The sequence below is a fragment of the Sorex fumeus genome, unplaced genomic scaffold, assembly GCF_029834395.1.
Source record: "Sorex fumeus unplaced genomic scaffold, SorFum_2.1 ptg000006l, whole genome shotgun sequence".
Classification (NCBI taxonomy): domain Eukaryota; kingdom Metazoa; phylum Chordata; class Mammalia; order Eulipotyphla; family Soricidae; genus Sorex; species Sorex fumeus.
The window spans coordinates 45,675,962-45,691,688 of NW_026606063.1; positions in this window are offsets into that span (position 1 = coordinate 45,675,962).

Here is a 15,727-nt window from a genome sequence, read left to right on the forward strand (position 1 = left end):
CCTGCTATCACTTTCTAGAGTTTTCTATCACCCTGCTCATCCTTTTTTTACCTTTTTCTAAATTTAATTTTTATTAGTGAAACACCATGAGGTACAGTGGTAGACTTACAAATTTTTGTGCTCGTCCTGAAAGGCACAACCCAGACTGTGTGACATCTCCCGTGAGAGCCCTCAGAAGCACCAGGCCCTGCAGATACAGAGGGAGTTAAAGCAGTGAGCTGCTGCCAGGGGAAGGGAGTTTGAAGGAGGCCACAGCCATGCACACCGTCCGAGAACCATTTCACCCTGCTCTGAAGAACTCCAAGGAGGGGCTTCTGGAGTAAATTATCCTCCCCCCCCCAAAAAAAATAGACCAGGAAGACAGACTACAGTTAGTCCAGCAAGGAGGTGTGCTCTCGGTGAGGATTTCAACCAGGATTTTCCCAGGTTTCAGCCATCAGATGTGGTCAAACAGGGACTCAGAACCATGGGGCGGAAGTGTGTGGGGTAGGTGAGAGATGCTTCTGGTGCTTTAAGCTTGGCTGGTGATGTGAGAGAAGCCAGTAGGGCCCATCCTGTCAGTAGCTCTTAGGAGGGAGAAACCCTTCACCTCCCAGACCCCGTCCTCTGGATCCCCATTTCTAATAGGAAAATGTGGAGACATGAGACACGTGTGTGTCAAATGATTGGGGCCAGGCTGAGAGACCTTGAGACTGGAAAGCAGTCAGGGAAAAGAGGTGACAGGAAGGAAACAGAGGTGGCATGTCCTGTGGGGCCTCTCTCAGCCCCACCCCCAGGCCCTCCACAGGATCCTTGAGGCCTGGACAACAGTGAGTGAGCCCAAAGCACCTGGAACTGACACTCTGCTGGTTCCTGCACTCTGAATCATGATCAAAGAGGAGAAGAGTTTCCCAAACTGGTTTGTTGTTTGTGAATTGCCATGGTAGGAAGGTTTGCTACAGCAAACATCGGAGCCAGGGGTTCAATTTTGGTATTTTAATGATCCACACATTTCAGTTAATTGATTTATTCTCCACCCCATCCCTGCTTCCACACACAATGAGTTCCAGGTCCCTTTTTATGTTTTAGAGGCCAGATGATGCAAAGTACAACTCCATCTCAGACCATATTTAGCAGTTCATGTTTCTTGGATTTTGCCAATGCAATGTCTTCTCCTTGCTCTCCACAAGGGGGAGCTAGCAGGTCCTGTTTGGAAGTTTCTCAGCTCTTTGGAAGTTTCTCAGCTAAGGTGAAATGTTAGAGGCCTGATGTGCCAAAAAGAAGCATAATGCATCAAAAAACCTTCCCTAATTTTCTGAAACTTAAAAGAGGCACAGCACTCGGTACAGCACTAGGATTATTTTTGGAGGGGGAGTGCAATTGATTTCACGGGAATAAGAGTAGAACACCTGTTCCTTAAAGAGAGGCAGAGGGAAGGCTCAGAGGAATGGAGAGCAAACTTGGCACGTGGGAGCCCTGCCCTGGACACCATTAGGTATGTGCCCCGCCCCCATAAAAGGAAAGAGATCTTGAAGAAGTGGGGGCGGGGGGGGGGGAGAGGGAATTTGACATTCATTTCAGTTTATGTATAAACTGCCAGGGGCAGGGAGCCTCAGGGAGGTCACAGCTTGCACATGGGTGAGAATCATTTCACCCTTTGAAAAAACAAGGAAGCTCAGGTTTTTAAAAATTCCATTAATTAATTCCATAATTCCTTTGCAAGTATGCATGTTTTATTACACTTTTATTCTGAAGGGCATGATAAAATAATTCCTCATAGTAATTGTAAATGAATTCGTACTGTCATGTTGTCATGATACACTTTAAGTCTTACTTTTATGACCATTTTGAAAAGTTTAAGAAATGTAAATGACAAGCATTTTATGCTCTTAATGCCACACAGTAAACCACTTTTAATACTAACTGAAAGATGCTGGAAGCCAGACAGATTTTTTGGGGGGGCTTTTTATTTAACCTGACAATGCTCAGGGGTTACTCCTGGCTCTGCACTCAGGAATTACTCCTGGTGGTGCTCAGGGAACCATTGGGTTGCCAGGAATTGAACCCAGGTCAGTCACATACAAGGCAAATGCCCTACCCATTATAATATTGCTCTGGTTCCTAAAGATTTTTTTAAAGAAGCACACACTTAGTGCTTTATTTTTTGGGTGGTTGTTGTTCTTAGGGGCCATGTCATGCCAGTATAAAACCCAGGGCTTTATCCATGCAAGGCAGGTGTTTTGTCCCTGAAGCCACATCTGACTTCTAAAGCATATATATGCCCAGGAAATGGTTGACACAGCTGGATGATCGAGACAAGGCAGCTGCAAAACACTTCTGATATCTGAGTGACTGAGGGGTAAGGGCCAGACTTAAATGGGGAAGACAGGGAAAGCACGGGGGATTAGGAAGGTGTTGTTGACAAGACTTCCTTCTAGATGGAGAGGTGAAAATGGGAAGGGTTTGGAAGCAAGCTAAGAGACAGACTCAAATCTGAGTTTTGACATAGGAGCAGCAGAAGAATAACAATTAACTCTCAATTCAGAAACTCAGTCAAATAGCTTCCTGTTAATTTATATTCGTTTGAAATATACCAGGACACACCCCTGTCAATTGTTAGATATTTGATGTATGTAACATGAAAGTGTTGTAACCTGATGTATATAACGTGTATATAACACGAAAGGCTTGTGGCACAAGACACAGGCCCTGACTGCAGCAATTTCCAACCTGTCCTGCTCTTCACAACAGATATATGTGGGGTGTGGGGCCTGTGATATAGTACAAGGCTAATTCACTTGCTCATGCATGGAGCTGAGGCTGCAATACTACTTCAAATCCCCGTACTACACAGGTCCCCCAGCCCTGCTAGCTCTTACTGCACACAGAATCAGGTGTAGACTAATGAATAACAACAAGCAAAAAATTGTTGATAAAGAGACACAATCCAAAAGGGGGGCAGGCAGGACACAAGCTCCTACCTTACAAGTGTGAGATCACAAGTTCGATTCCTCGTGCCTCTGGCCCCTGCATAAGCTCTGCCATTTGTATTTCATGGCACTGCAAATGGTTTCCAGCTGCACGGAAGAGCTGGAAGCACAGGGTGCAAAAACGAGGCAAGCACCGTCACCCAGAATTCAACCCCCAGCAAGCATATGTGTGAGCACCACAACTAAAGCATCAGCCCTGGCAAGCATAAATGCAAGGTGCCACACCCAGATGAGTGCAAGTCCCAGAGAGCACAACCAAGCACGTGTGTGCAACTTCCAGTCACTGCATCGACCTTCTCAGAAGAAGAAGAGCAATGAAATGAAATGCAGAGACACGTTGTGCGTTAAATCCATCAGCAAATCAAGTATGCTAGCATTCTTGTTCCCAGGGAGCAGAAGCAGACACACATCCTGTGACAAGCTGGGAGGACCCGGGGCAGGCCAGCTGCCTTTGAATCCTGTGTCTTGACTCGAGTACCTATAGTCTGACTCTTCCTCAAGCCCATATTCCTTCCTTGAAATGAACCTTTCTAGTACCCTGAAAGTGTGTCGTTCAACCTGCAATGGAGTGAGGTGGGAGTGACAATCTGGTGAGCTACCCCGTGATATTCCTTTTTCTCCAGGACACCCTCAGGCAGGAAGGGCCAGTGACCAGCGCTTCCTGAGGTCGGATGTGGAGGGCTTTTCTGGAGAAATCATCCGTCAGCTGGGAATAATCAGTGCTGAGCAAGAGGATGAGCTCTGTGCTCATAGTCACATCTGAGTCGATCTCAGTCATTGAAACCAGCCAGCCCCTGTGAGCAGCCGGCCTTAGGAGTAGTCCCAGAGCCAGCTGACCCCCCAGAAAGCATCGTAGCCCGAGTCCACAGGGACCTCAGCAGGAGAGAATGAAGGCTGCCAGCACTCTCCCTGGGAGCTTTCCATCCAGCAGACGGGGCCCCTCAACAACCCTGTCACTTCTCCCTGTTGACAGTGCCTGGTCTCTCCCGTGGCTGAGCACTGTGTCTGCCACAAGACGGTGCTTCCCAAATGCTGCCGGTGGTTATCCATCCACTGTACGAGGTAGCACAGGTGGTGTCTCCTGTGTGCTGCAGACAGTAGCGGAGCTTCTTGGTCTGTGGTCATCTGGGCTTCCCAGGAGTGCTGGTGATTGACCATTGAGGTCTGAGAATTCTTTTGTCTTTCTTTCTCTTTTATTGAATCGCAGTGAGATACGCAGTTACAAAGTTGTTCATGATTGGGTTTCAGTCATCTAATGCCCCAACACCCGTCAGGTCGCATCGGGGAGTTCTTCAGGCTAATCATCCTGTGTATTGTAGATTCTGTCTTTGGAGGTAGGGCTGGAGTGGCTGGGGTATTTGGGTCACACACACTCAGTGATGTTCAGAGTCACTCCTGGTACAGCTCCAGCGACTGTGACACTGTTGAAACTGCTGCCTTCCTGTTGAGAGGCCCCGACTGAGGGAGGAGGCTCCACAGAGATCTTTTCTGCTAAAGGGACAGAGGGCTGAGTGGAGAGAGAAAGCCAGGGAGGCTAGGGGTGCTGATCAGCTGCATAGGGGTCACCCACAGAAGCCCTGGGCGAGTGCCCAACCCGTGTCCTCTCTTACTGTCTTCTCGCCTGAGTTGACTGTGACATGAAAACATCCCCCAGGTAACTGGGAAAACATGTCCCAGTTTACCAGCGTGAGTCAGCTCAATCCCACGACTCGAATTCCACACTTATTCATAAATGATAATTTAGTCAAACAGGGCACAGCTCTAAATCAGAATGATGAGAAACCCACCCACCTATGACATGCCAGCAGGCTGCTCATCTCCCAGCGCCGGGTGGACATTGTTAGTCACCGAGAGGCCTCTGAGCCCAGCTCCCTCGTCTCCCCACTCTTTGTCTCTCTAGACATTTTCCCAAACAGACACTGAGTCAGAACAAGTGGGCTTAGCCATTAAAATCTGTGTGGAGGCTGCAGTAAAGCAGCATTTGGCGGGGTTAGAAATAAATATTCCTCCACCACGCATCAAACGCCCATCGTGAACCCCCCCTGGTACCGACGTGAAGATAAATTCCCGCTCAAGTCTCCGGCGTTTTCCTGATCATTTCTCTCCTCCAGCGAGGAGCGAAAAAAAAAAAGGCCGGTGCTGAGCATGCTGGGTCAGCTGCAGGAAGCCAGGTAGAGAGGGGAGATCCTGTCCGAGGCAGCGTGGCCCTGTGTAGAGTGAACGCATTTTCCCACAGGAGCCTGCCTGGGCTTGCAGATAGTTTCCCAGGCCCCAGCTCACCCCCACTGTGGCCCTCCAAGCCTCCTCCCGCCCAAAACTGGTGGCTCCCAGAAAGACCAGTGTGTGGCTGGGGTCCTACTCTCTACTCTCAGAGGAGTCTGGGGGCTGGGGTGTGCTGTTCAGCCCTCACCTCTCTTCAAAATAGAGCAGAGGTGGTGACTTTCTGCAGAACCTGCTCCGGGGTCTGAAAAGCTGTGTGGAGAGTGAGTGATGGGAGGTGGCCACACCCGGGGCACCAGGGACATTGGGTCCTTGCTGTGCACTCCTGCTGGTGCGCCTCCTATTGGGGAAGTTGGTTGGGGACCCGGAGCCACACAAAAGAGGGGAAATCACTGGCGAACGCTGGAACTTGGTTCCTGGATTACACGCCTACCGCCAGCAGCTGGCACAAACACCTGCCACTCTGGAGGCTGAACGTGTGTGTGTGCGTGTGTGCAGGCGTGTGTGCGGGCGTGCGAGTGTGCATGAGTGTGTGCGTGTGTGCAGGCTGCAGTTTGTGGAGCACAGGGACTGCAGGATCAGAGCAACTGGGCACAGCAGTGTGGGCAGTGGGGACAGGGGTGCTCTCGCGGTTCCCCCAGCTGTCCAGGGCCACGCTGTGGGGTGCCGGCATGCGAGGCTGGGGCCCTCTTCTGCTCTGGGCGTTTCTCACCACACCACCGGAGGTCAGAGCCACTCACATCAAATCGCTGGAGTAAATCTCAGATCTGAGAAGCAGACCACAGCTTTGTCTTTGCTCAGAAAAGCACTTTTGCACACAGTCGCCCAGTTTCAGGGACTTAGAGAACATCTGAGCTCCATCCCTGAAACTCGACAAATCTCTTCCTCAACCCTGAACTTTCTTTATTGGCTGGGAAAGGCTGCTTTTCCCAGTGCTTCCAGGAGCTACAGGGCTACACTCAGCAGGGATCGGGCACCATGCGCTGCCAGGGCTCAAACCTGGGTCCATGCATGCCAGGCATGTGCTCTCCAGTCCTTCAACACTGATTTTATTTTTTTTTTCCTAAAGTCAAAAGATACTTCCTAACTGCTATGAACATACACCTTTACTGAGGCTGGAGAGACAGGTGACCCAGGCAAGGTCCTATCTGAGTGAATCCAGTCAGCAGTGGGAGGTGAGTGGTGTCTGAGGAACAGGAATAACAATGTGATACCTTATTTCACCAAGGATGTGGCCAAGGTGCCAAGGGACAGGAAGCAGGAAGTGAGTAATTCTGGAGAAAGGGGAAGCCTCATCTTGGGTGAGGAGGGGAGAGTGCAGGGAGGGAGCGTTTCTGAGTACAGAGGGGCTAGGTCAGTGCCTCATGGGAAGAAGGCACAGTGCGGGCTGAGACGCAGAGGGTGACTTCTGGGAAGGAGCGTTGGCTGCGAGACAGTATCAGGGCAGGATGTGAGCCAGAACGGGAAGGCGGTGGCCAGATAATGCCATTATTTGTCATCTATGACAAGTCATGAAGAGATTCTTTTAATGGACTGAGGACTCAATCCTATTTGTAGGAACATCTGTGTAGCTGCAGCAGTAAAGGTCGGATCTGGGAGAAGCAGGAAGCAGAAAATGGGATAGAAATCAGTGCAATCATTTAAGTCAACGATGGAGAGGGTGGGTTTAAGTTGTAGATGGTCCCTACAAAGTAGTATAGAGTAAACAGCAGGATTTGATGGATTGTAAAGGAAGGGGATGTATATACCTGTGCGGTTTCTAAGTTGTGGCATTGACAGAGGTGATTATGCTCAGAGAGAAGGCCTCATGGGAGAAGAATTGGTTCAAGGGGAGGAAGCATTATATTTTGGACAGGTGGGTTAGGAAGAGTAGGTACATCATCTATAGGTAATAGCGTTGGAGGGGTGTAAGCAGAAAACCTGAGCAGAGAGACAAGAACGAAGGCTAGGAACTTACAAATTGAATAGTGAAGGGAAATTCAAGGGGTCAAGAGCTAGAAAGTTAGGCAAAATACTTGACTTATATCCCAGGCAGGTGATGGAGAAAATCCCATCCATGATGGAGCAGTCAAAGAGCATAGGCCACAAAGAGGAGACTGATCAGACCTGAAGGAAAGTTCCTGCCACAGGCAGAAATTCCTGACTGACATCAATGGCAGCAGGACCTCATGGGATTGGGTGTGAAGACAGAAAGTTGATAGAAGACAGAAAGTTGATAGTATTTGTCAGAGAATGTTGGCCAATGACAAGAGGTATCACCTGGCTTCAGGACAAAGCTCCTGCTTGTTTATTGTGGGTGATCTACTACTGACCATGTCCTTTGACCTTACTGTTATGACTTAACACATGTGGTTGAGCAAAGCAGGAGAATAGAGTTGTGAACATGTGTCAGTTGACATCTGGAATGAGAGAGCGATGATACTGGTTGCCAATATTTTCAAACAGTCATGGTTAAGAACTTACAAATTTCTCTGGGAAGTGGGGTAAAAACTCACTTAACATTATATTAAGAAGTTAATGCACGGGGCTGGAGCGATAGCACAGCACGTAGGGCGTTTGCCTTGCACGTGGCCGACCTGGGTTCGATTCCCAGCATCCCATATGGTCCCCCGAGCACCGCCAGGGGTAATTCCTGAGTGCAGAGCCAGGAGTAACCCCTGAGCATCGCCAGATGTGATTCAAAAACCAAAAAAAATAAGTTAATGCTCAAAAAGGAAGAAGAGGGACCAAAGAGATATTACAGTGGTGAGACTCTTGCCTTGCACACAGCTGACCCAAATTTAATACCTGGAACCACGTATGGTCCCCTGAGCACCACCAGGAATGATCCCTGGGTATATAGAGCCAGAGTAAGCCCTGAACATCGAGCCAGGTGTGGCCTCAGAACAAAACGAAACAAACAAAGAAAAGATGTATGTTATGAGAAACTATGAAACCAAGAATAAAAGTGATTTGTTTTATAAAGATATTCTAGTAGGTAAGGCCCTCCCCTTGCACATAGTTATGGCCTCCCAAGCCCTGCCAGGAATGATCCCTGAGCACAGAGCTAGGAGTAAACCCTGAACACAGCCAGGTGTGGCCCAAAAAAGTGACAGAAGCCCTGTTGTTAATTTTTACGTTTCTGATACTCTCAGTTGAGGACAGCATTGTCAGACACTACAGGTGAGGATATTCATGGGCACAACTTCAACAATAAGGACAACAAAAACATAAATGCTTACACACTCTTGAGTCCAGCAATTTTCTGCTTCCACAGGATTGTTCTGAAAGAAGCATGCGGTATATCTGCAGAGAGTTTTCTATAAGAATGTTTGCCACAACTCTGGCTTACGGGGCAAAAGCTGAAAACAGTGTACATTTCCAGCAGTGAGTAATTTGTTCAACAGGTCATCCCAGATCTCTATAGATTATGTTGCTTTTGCTACCATCTAAAATGCTGGAGAGAAGATTTTTTAACAACCCAGAAAAGTGTCCCCAAGAAGTTATTAAATGTTTTAAATCATCTACAAAAGATAATTGGCATATAAAATGTATAAGTGTATATCTATTCACTTAGACAAAACACTGAAACAGAAGTAGGCCCCCTTTACAAAAAAAAAAAAAGCTACTCATTCCCTTCCAACCCCCTGAAAGAAAATCTATCTTTCTAAGCAAAAAGAAATCACCTGAGGCTACTTCCTTTCCAGCTGAACAGTTCAAGCATCAGCCCCTGCCCAGGGAAGGGTCACCCACTTGGGGAAACTCTGTAAGGGAAGAATGTGTGGGGAAATAGTAACACATTCAACTGAAAGGCTAAACAATATGCAACAAAATAAGAAACAGTCACAAAATCTCTGGGTGGTATTACTATGGGTGGCTTTAATTTACATTTTCCTTCCCTATATTTTAAAAAAATATTTGTAAAATATACATAATAGCTTTTTAAATTAAAAACAGTCATTTTATATATGATTGTTAATATAACAAGTATAGCTTAATGTAACAAAATAGTCATTAAGAATATAATCTGATCATTAAAAATCTAAAACGTTTGGACCAGAGCAACGGTGGGGAGGGTGTTTTCCTTGCACCTGGCCAACCCAAGTTCATCCCCCATGCACCACCGGGAGTACTTCCTGAGCACAGAACTCAGGAGTAATCCCTGAGTTTTGCCAGAGTGAGCAAAAAATAAAAAAAAAATTAAAAAATAAAAATTCTAAAAAGCATTAGGTTGGGGATGTGGCTTCATGCTAGAGCACATATTTCACATGTGTGAGGGTCTGGGCTTGGTCTTCAGCAAAAAACAAGATTAATTATTTTCTAATTTACAAAGTATTGGAACTACCAAGCAAAATCTGTGTGTCTCATAAAGTTACCAAAAGTTTTTTCTATATCACTTGTTGACTTTTGCTCTCTAGATGTGTGTGTGATTTTTGCAAGTAATTAAAACAATTTTATTTTCCTAAAGTAAAAGGTCAAGAGACATTAAACTTTTTCCTGAAAGGTTTGCGAAGTCAATATATTTAGCTTTGTAAACAGTCTCTATAGTAGCTATTCAACTGCCATGGCCATGTGCATTGCGGCATAAATAATTGGTGAAAGAAGGACTGTTGTTTTCCAATAAAACTTTATTTATGGGGCCAGTGAGATAATACATGGATTAAGGCACTTTCGTTACATGCAGATGGCGCTGACAGAATTCCTGGCATCACAAATGGTCCCACTAGTACCACCAGGGATAAACCCTGAGCAATGCCAGGTGTGACCCAACCCCACTGCCCCCAAACAAACTTTGTTTACAAAACAGGCAGCAAGTCTGACTGGCCTCTTAGATCAGGTCTTCAAAACCCTGCACTTAGCTGAACAAATAAACAACAACTTCTGATTTACTGGCAGGTTGTCCCCAAATACAGCTTCTCTAGTTCCTGTTTCATAGTCACATTGACTTCAGTTCAAATATTCAATGTCCCCAAGTAATACTTCTTCCTATATAGCGCCAGAAAAACACGTGCCCTTTCACATACTCAGGCCACCTACAGCCTGGGATCCACATAGCTACGTGTCTGCATCCATGGCTCCCATGTGAGCTTTCTCCAGAAAGGTCCTGCACCACCACATGGATGCGCCACTGAGGGAAATGTGAGCACCAGCGGTATGCAGGCTCAGGTCCATGGCTGCGTCTCTCGGGGACTGTATCTTCTTCACTTTGTGTTTCCAATCCCAGGCACGTTGCTCTGCACAAACCCATCTCCAGATTCAAGTGGAATGATTGAACAAACCGTAAGCCAAGTAAGGATCCCACTCTCCTCCGGCACGTGTCTCTGGTAGTGAAAAGGAGACAGATGCAGAGTCGATGTTCAACCAGTGAATCTACATCACCAATGGAAAAAAAGAAAATCTGATGTGACGACACATCTTAACCCACCCGTCCAAAACACAACACCTCCTCCCCGCAAACAAGCTCTTCCTCCTGTGTGTCTTTCTGTCTGAGCAGATTCACATCTGCCAATGCCTTACCTTAGAAACCTCAGAGGCATGTCTCTTTCTGCTTTCTGTCTTGTCTGTCCATCTCTGACATATCATCAAATTCCTACTGATTTTCTATCTGTACACTATGTGTGTGTGTGTCGGGGGGCATCTGCAACATCTGGGAGCATCCCCACCACCTCCATTCTCATCCTATTAAAATGGAGGCTGATGTAGGAGGTCTGAGTGGGGCTCAAGACTCCACTCACTTCACTAGCTTTCCCAGTGTCTAACAATTCTTCTGGTTTGAGAAGCAAGACTATAGAATGTTCCAAGTAGAGTGAGCCATGAGGGTCTGGAACAGCGCACTTCCAGAGGCCCCGATCACCTGTTTCTTGAGAAGTGAATGATGGTGATGTAAGGATGGGTCTCACAAGGTGTTCCCTGGGGAGAACTTCCAGATTCAGGACTAGTTCATGGTTTTAGAGACATTGAAACTCAGTTGTCTCCAGTTTTCTGATAAGAGTAGACTATCTGGATCCCAAAGCAAAGCAAGGGCTTTTTCTGAGATATAAAAAAGAGATTAAAGACAAGAGACAAGGAAACCAATCAGGGTAGGCACACCCATTTTTTCCTCTTCATCCATGGGGGAAAAAAAAAAGAGTTCAGTGTGTTGAGTGACCCCATCTCCCGGGACAGAGTAAACGCTGACAGAGAACCAGCACTGACAACCCAGGGCCCTTGTAGGTAGGTCTGCAGGGATCCATTACCCATGGTTAAGGCTTTTTGGCTCAAATGACTGCAGTTGTCAGAGTTCAGGGGGTGCCTGGGAGCTGTGACAGAGATGCTAAGTCCAGGTCCCGGAAGATAGGGGTCTGGAGGCGACTGTGAAAGCAGGGCCCCAGGCAAAGGGCTGAGCAGCAGACTGGCTGTCCCCAGTGAGGACAGGCACTCACCCCTTGGGACACTACAGAAACACAGAATACACTTTCCAGATCCACACATTAGCAGGAAAGGAGCTCACGCCCTCCATCCTGAGGGTTCCTGGCTTCTGGCCTGGCCTCCATCGAGCCTGTGCTGGTAATTCTTACAGACAGCTAGTGGAGCTGACTGGCAGGCCTGGACACTGAGTGGACTCCTCGCTAGCTCATCTCAAAACTGGACTGAACTGGAATCCAGAGGTCACTGAGGAGAGCCCGCCCGCCCCCCACCCCCATCAGTCTCCACAGGCCAGTCAAGTCCCCAAACTCACATTCCAGCCAGGCAAGGAGCCCCTCCCTGGTTTGGGCTGGCCTTGGAAGTAATCCTAGTTTCTCTCTCTAGCCTACACCTAATGTAACCACACGTCCTCTGTTTTCGTTGATTCTAACACCCCATTTCTGTGGTCTCATGACAGGCAGTGCTTTCTGAACTTCTCTCCCATGATTTTTCTTTGTGTTACGTCTATGCAGGATGACTCCTGAGTAAATGATCTGGAATTTTACCCATTAGCAGCACTGATGGGAGATGAACATCTAGGAAGTTTTGTGATGGCTTGTCCCGCTCTCAGCTACAATTTGTGCATCTTATTATCGTTGCTTAGTCAGTAATGATTTATTCAGCACGTTTTTTTAATCCTTACATACTTCTAGGCACTGTAGATTCCACATTTAATAATATAATCATTTCTTAAATAGGGTTCTTTGGTGCAGGGAGGGAAACAAAATGCAAACAATATGAATAATTCAGAGACAATGAGAGGAATAATGGGGTTTTGTCCAAAGCAAGAAATTCAGAATGGTACAAATGAAGCCCCCCAGAGAACTGAGTAAGGGAGTGAGTCATAGGAGAGGCGGCAGTTTGGGGGTTGGAGTTAGAAAGATAAACACTGAGTTCTCCAGTTCTGAGACCTTGTTCTGCACATTTTCACATCTCTGAATCAGGATGTGTCAGGTCATCACCGCTGGCCAGGTAGGCGGGTGATTGTGACAAAGTCATCATTGCCTGAACCATCAGGCACCATTAGGAAAGTGTCAGTCTCCAAATGTGCAGAATAGATCTAGTAGCTTTGGAGAACATTCCAAAGACAGTAGCAAAGTGCTCTTAAGAAATACTGTGGCTCTGGAAAGAAAGATGGCGGCCGCATGGGAGCCTTGTGGACAGCAGGTTTGAGCCAGGGGTGGTGGGAGCGGCAGGGACCTCATGGGAAGGGGGGCGTAATGGGCTGTCCTTCACGCCCGACCGAGGTCGCCAGCTGCCCCCCACGAGCGGCTCTCCAGCACAGCCATGGCCCCGGAGGCACAAGGACTTAGCACAGAGAGCCACCCGCTTGGAGCAGAAAAGCAAATGGACTATGTATTAAACCGCGCCAGTATGCCTGCCCGGAGGGGAAAGGGTGTTGTCCCGCTCGCCCGCTCCTCTCTGGAAAGAAAGATGGCGGCCGCACGGGAGCCTTGTGGACAGCAGGTTTGAGCCGGGGGTGGTGGGAGCGGCAGGGACCTCATGGGAAGGGGGGCGTAATGGGCCGTCCTTCACGCCCGACCGAGGTCGCCAGCTGCCCCCCACGAGCGGCTCTCCGGCACGGCCACGACTCCAGGGCACAGAAACCAATCTCTTAACTATCAAACTTTTAATAGAAATTCTTCCAGGGTCAATAAGTAAAATAGCAGAAATCCAAAACCGCGCGGCCGCTATTGTGGCCGCACGACATCATTTTATTCTTAAACCAAGTTGTAGAAAGCAAATCATTTCACAACACTGTTTCAGCATGTCTGATTGGGGGGGGGGTCGTAAACTCTAAACAATAATTGTGCATCTTCTATCGAAACAATCTATCTAGTCAAAGTAGATAGAGTATTAACTAGAACTCATCTGCCTCACAGGAATTGGGAGGGGTGGGAGGTGGGGTTCTATTGGGGTTCGCGGTTAAAAATAAGTATTGGTAAAGGGAAATGTGTTTGATAGTTACATGACTGAGACCTAAACCCGAAAGCTCTGTAACTTTTCCCACAGTGATTCAATAAAGAAATAAATTATAAAAAAAAAAACAATTAAAAAAAAAAGAAATACTGTGGGCTGGAGCAATAGCACAGTAGGTAGAGCATTTGCCTTGCACGCGGCCGACCCGGGTCCGATTCTCAGCATCCCATATGGTCCCCTGAGCACTTCCAGGAGTAATTTCTGAGTACATGAGCCAGGAGTAACCCCTGTGCATCGCCGGGTGTGACCCAAAAAGCTCAAAAAATTTTCTGCACCACCACAAACCTGATAGCCCAGAGGATGCTACAGTGTAGAAAACAAAAATGAAAAGTGATCAGGGCAGTAGAGATAGTACAGAGGGTATGACGTTTGCCTTCCAGGAGTACGGCTAACCCCAGTTTGATCTGCACTGCATATAGTTCCCCAAGCGTCTCCAAGAGTGATCCCAGAGCACAAAGCCTGGAGTAAGTCCTGAACACTGCAAGTATCACCACCAAACCAAACAAAATTAAAATGATTAAAGAGGAAGATGTCTTGCAAATACTGGGGATGGTGGCACAACCTTGTGAATAAACTAAAAACCACTGAACTATGTAGTGGAAAGGGGGTAAATTTAGAGAATGCCAAAATCTGCAGCGCTCAGTAGCTATTCTAGAGGCTATGTGGTATGGAAGTTGAACCTGGGCTTCTACATGAAAACCATGCACTTCAGCCCTTTGAGCTATCTCCCCAGCCCCTAAAAGGGTGAATTTTATGATGTGTGAATTAAAGCTCAACTTTTTAGGAGGGAGGCACTGTTTAGGCAGATTAGGAATGTTCTGAAACAGAAGTCGGTGATAATATAAAATAATAAAATTATTGTAATACAATGTTATTATAAAATATAATAAAAAGTATATATGTTGGGACGTGCTGGAGAGAGAAGAGTATAGGCTACATGCATGAGAGCTGGTTTAAACCCTTGCACTGCAAAAAGAAAAAACACATTTAAAGTCATTTAAATGATAAATTTTATGCTATCTACATTTTAACATACTAAGACAGTGGGGGGGATCCCACTATGAGAAACTTCCCCCTCTCCTTGCACAAAGCCACATGAAGAGGGGATCAGTGGCCAAGAGCACCTGCCTGCAAGCCTGAGACCATAAGCTCTGTGTCCGCACCTGGTGCCGTTCTCCTCCACGATAGCAACTCTGCTATCTGATACCATGTTCACACACACACACACACACACACACACACACACACACACACACACCCACATGGTGCCGCTCACCTCTATCATTTGGTCCAGCAGTTCTGCTATATGGCACCATGTTCCCCCCCACACACACACACACATTCACACACACACTCACACTCACACCACACAACACCACACCACACACGATTGTGTGATCTCTGATGCAGGGTGCAGCACATCACAACCAAAAGTGTATGAGTCGAGTGATGTGCCCAGGAAAGCATCCCCACCCCCACTCTGCAAACATGCTGTAAGCACCATAGGGACCTTCCACATCACCACTGTCAGAATGATCCCAAAAACTACAACTAAAGGTATGTGCAATCAAGATAACAAAATGTGTGTGACCCCCCCCCCCCCCCGCCCCATCATTGTAACCACCACCACAAAGAAAAACCACCTGATGACTCAACCTTCCAACTCTTGACTCAACTCTTGGACGTCCTTCCAAGAGTTCTGCTCAAACAGCATCTCCATGTGCAGATCCCTCAGTATTATGGTTGAAGGTGACTGAAAGATGAGAGCAGGGAAGCTGTGAAATCAATAACAAGCTGATCATTGCAAAGCTCCAGGAGACAGGAGAGCAGAAGTGACCACAGTGGACGCCCATGCTCTGTGAGGGGGACAACCTAAAATGCCAGCTGACCACAGCTGCCTGGGTCAATCCTGAGGGATTTTCAATGAAGGCACAGCATCTGGTTCCCAGACTTCTTTTGCCTTATCTCAAATGGTCATAACCACGGGGCCTCCACCAGCATGCCAAACTCAAGGCCTGGGCACCAAGAGCAACAGCAGTAAAGTGAAAGCTTACAAAGACTGACCACAAGTTTTCCTTCCAGAAGCAAGGGACCCTGCAGCCTACGCTCTGCCTTCTAGGGGTCCACACAACCTG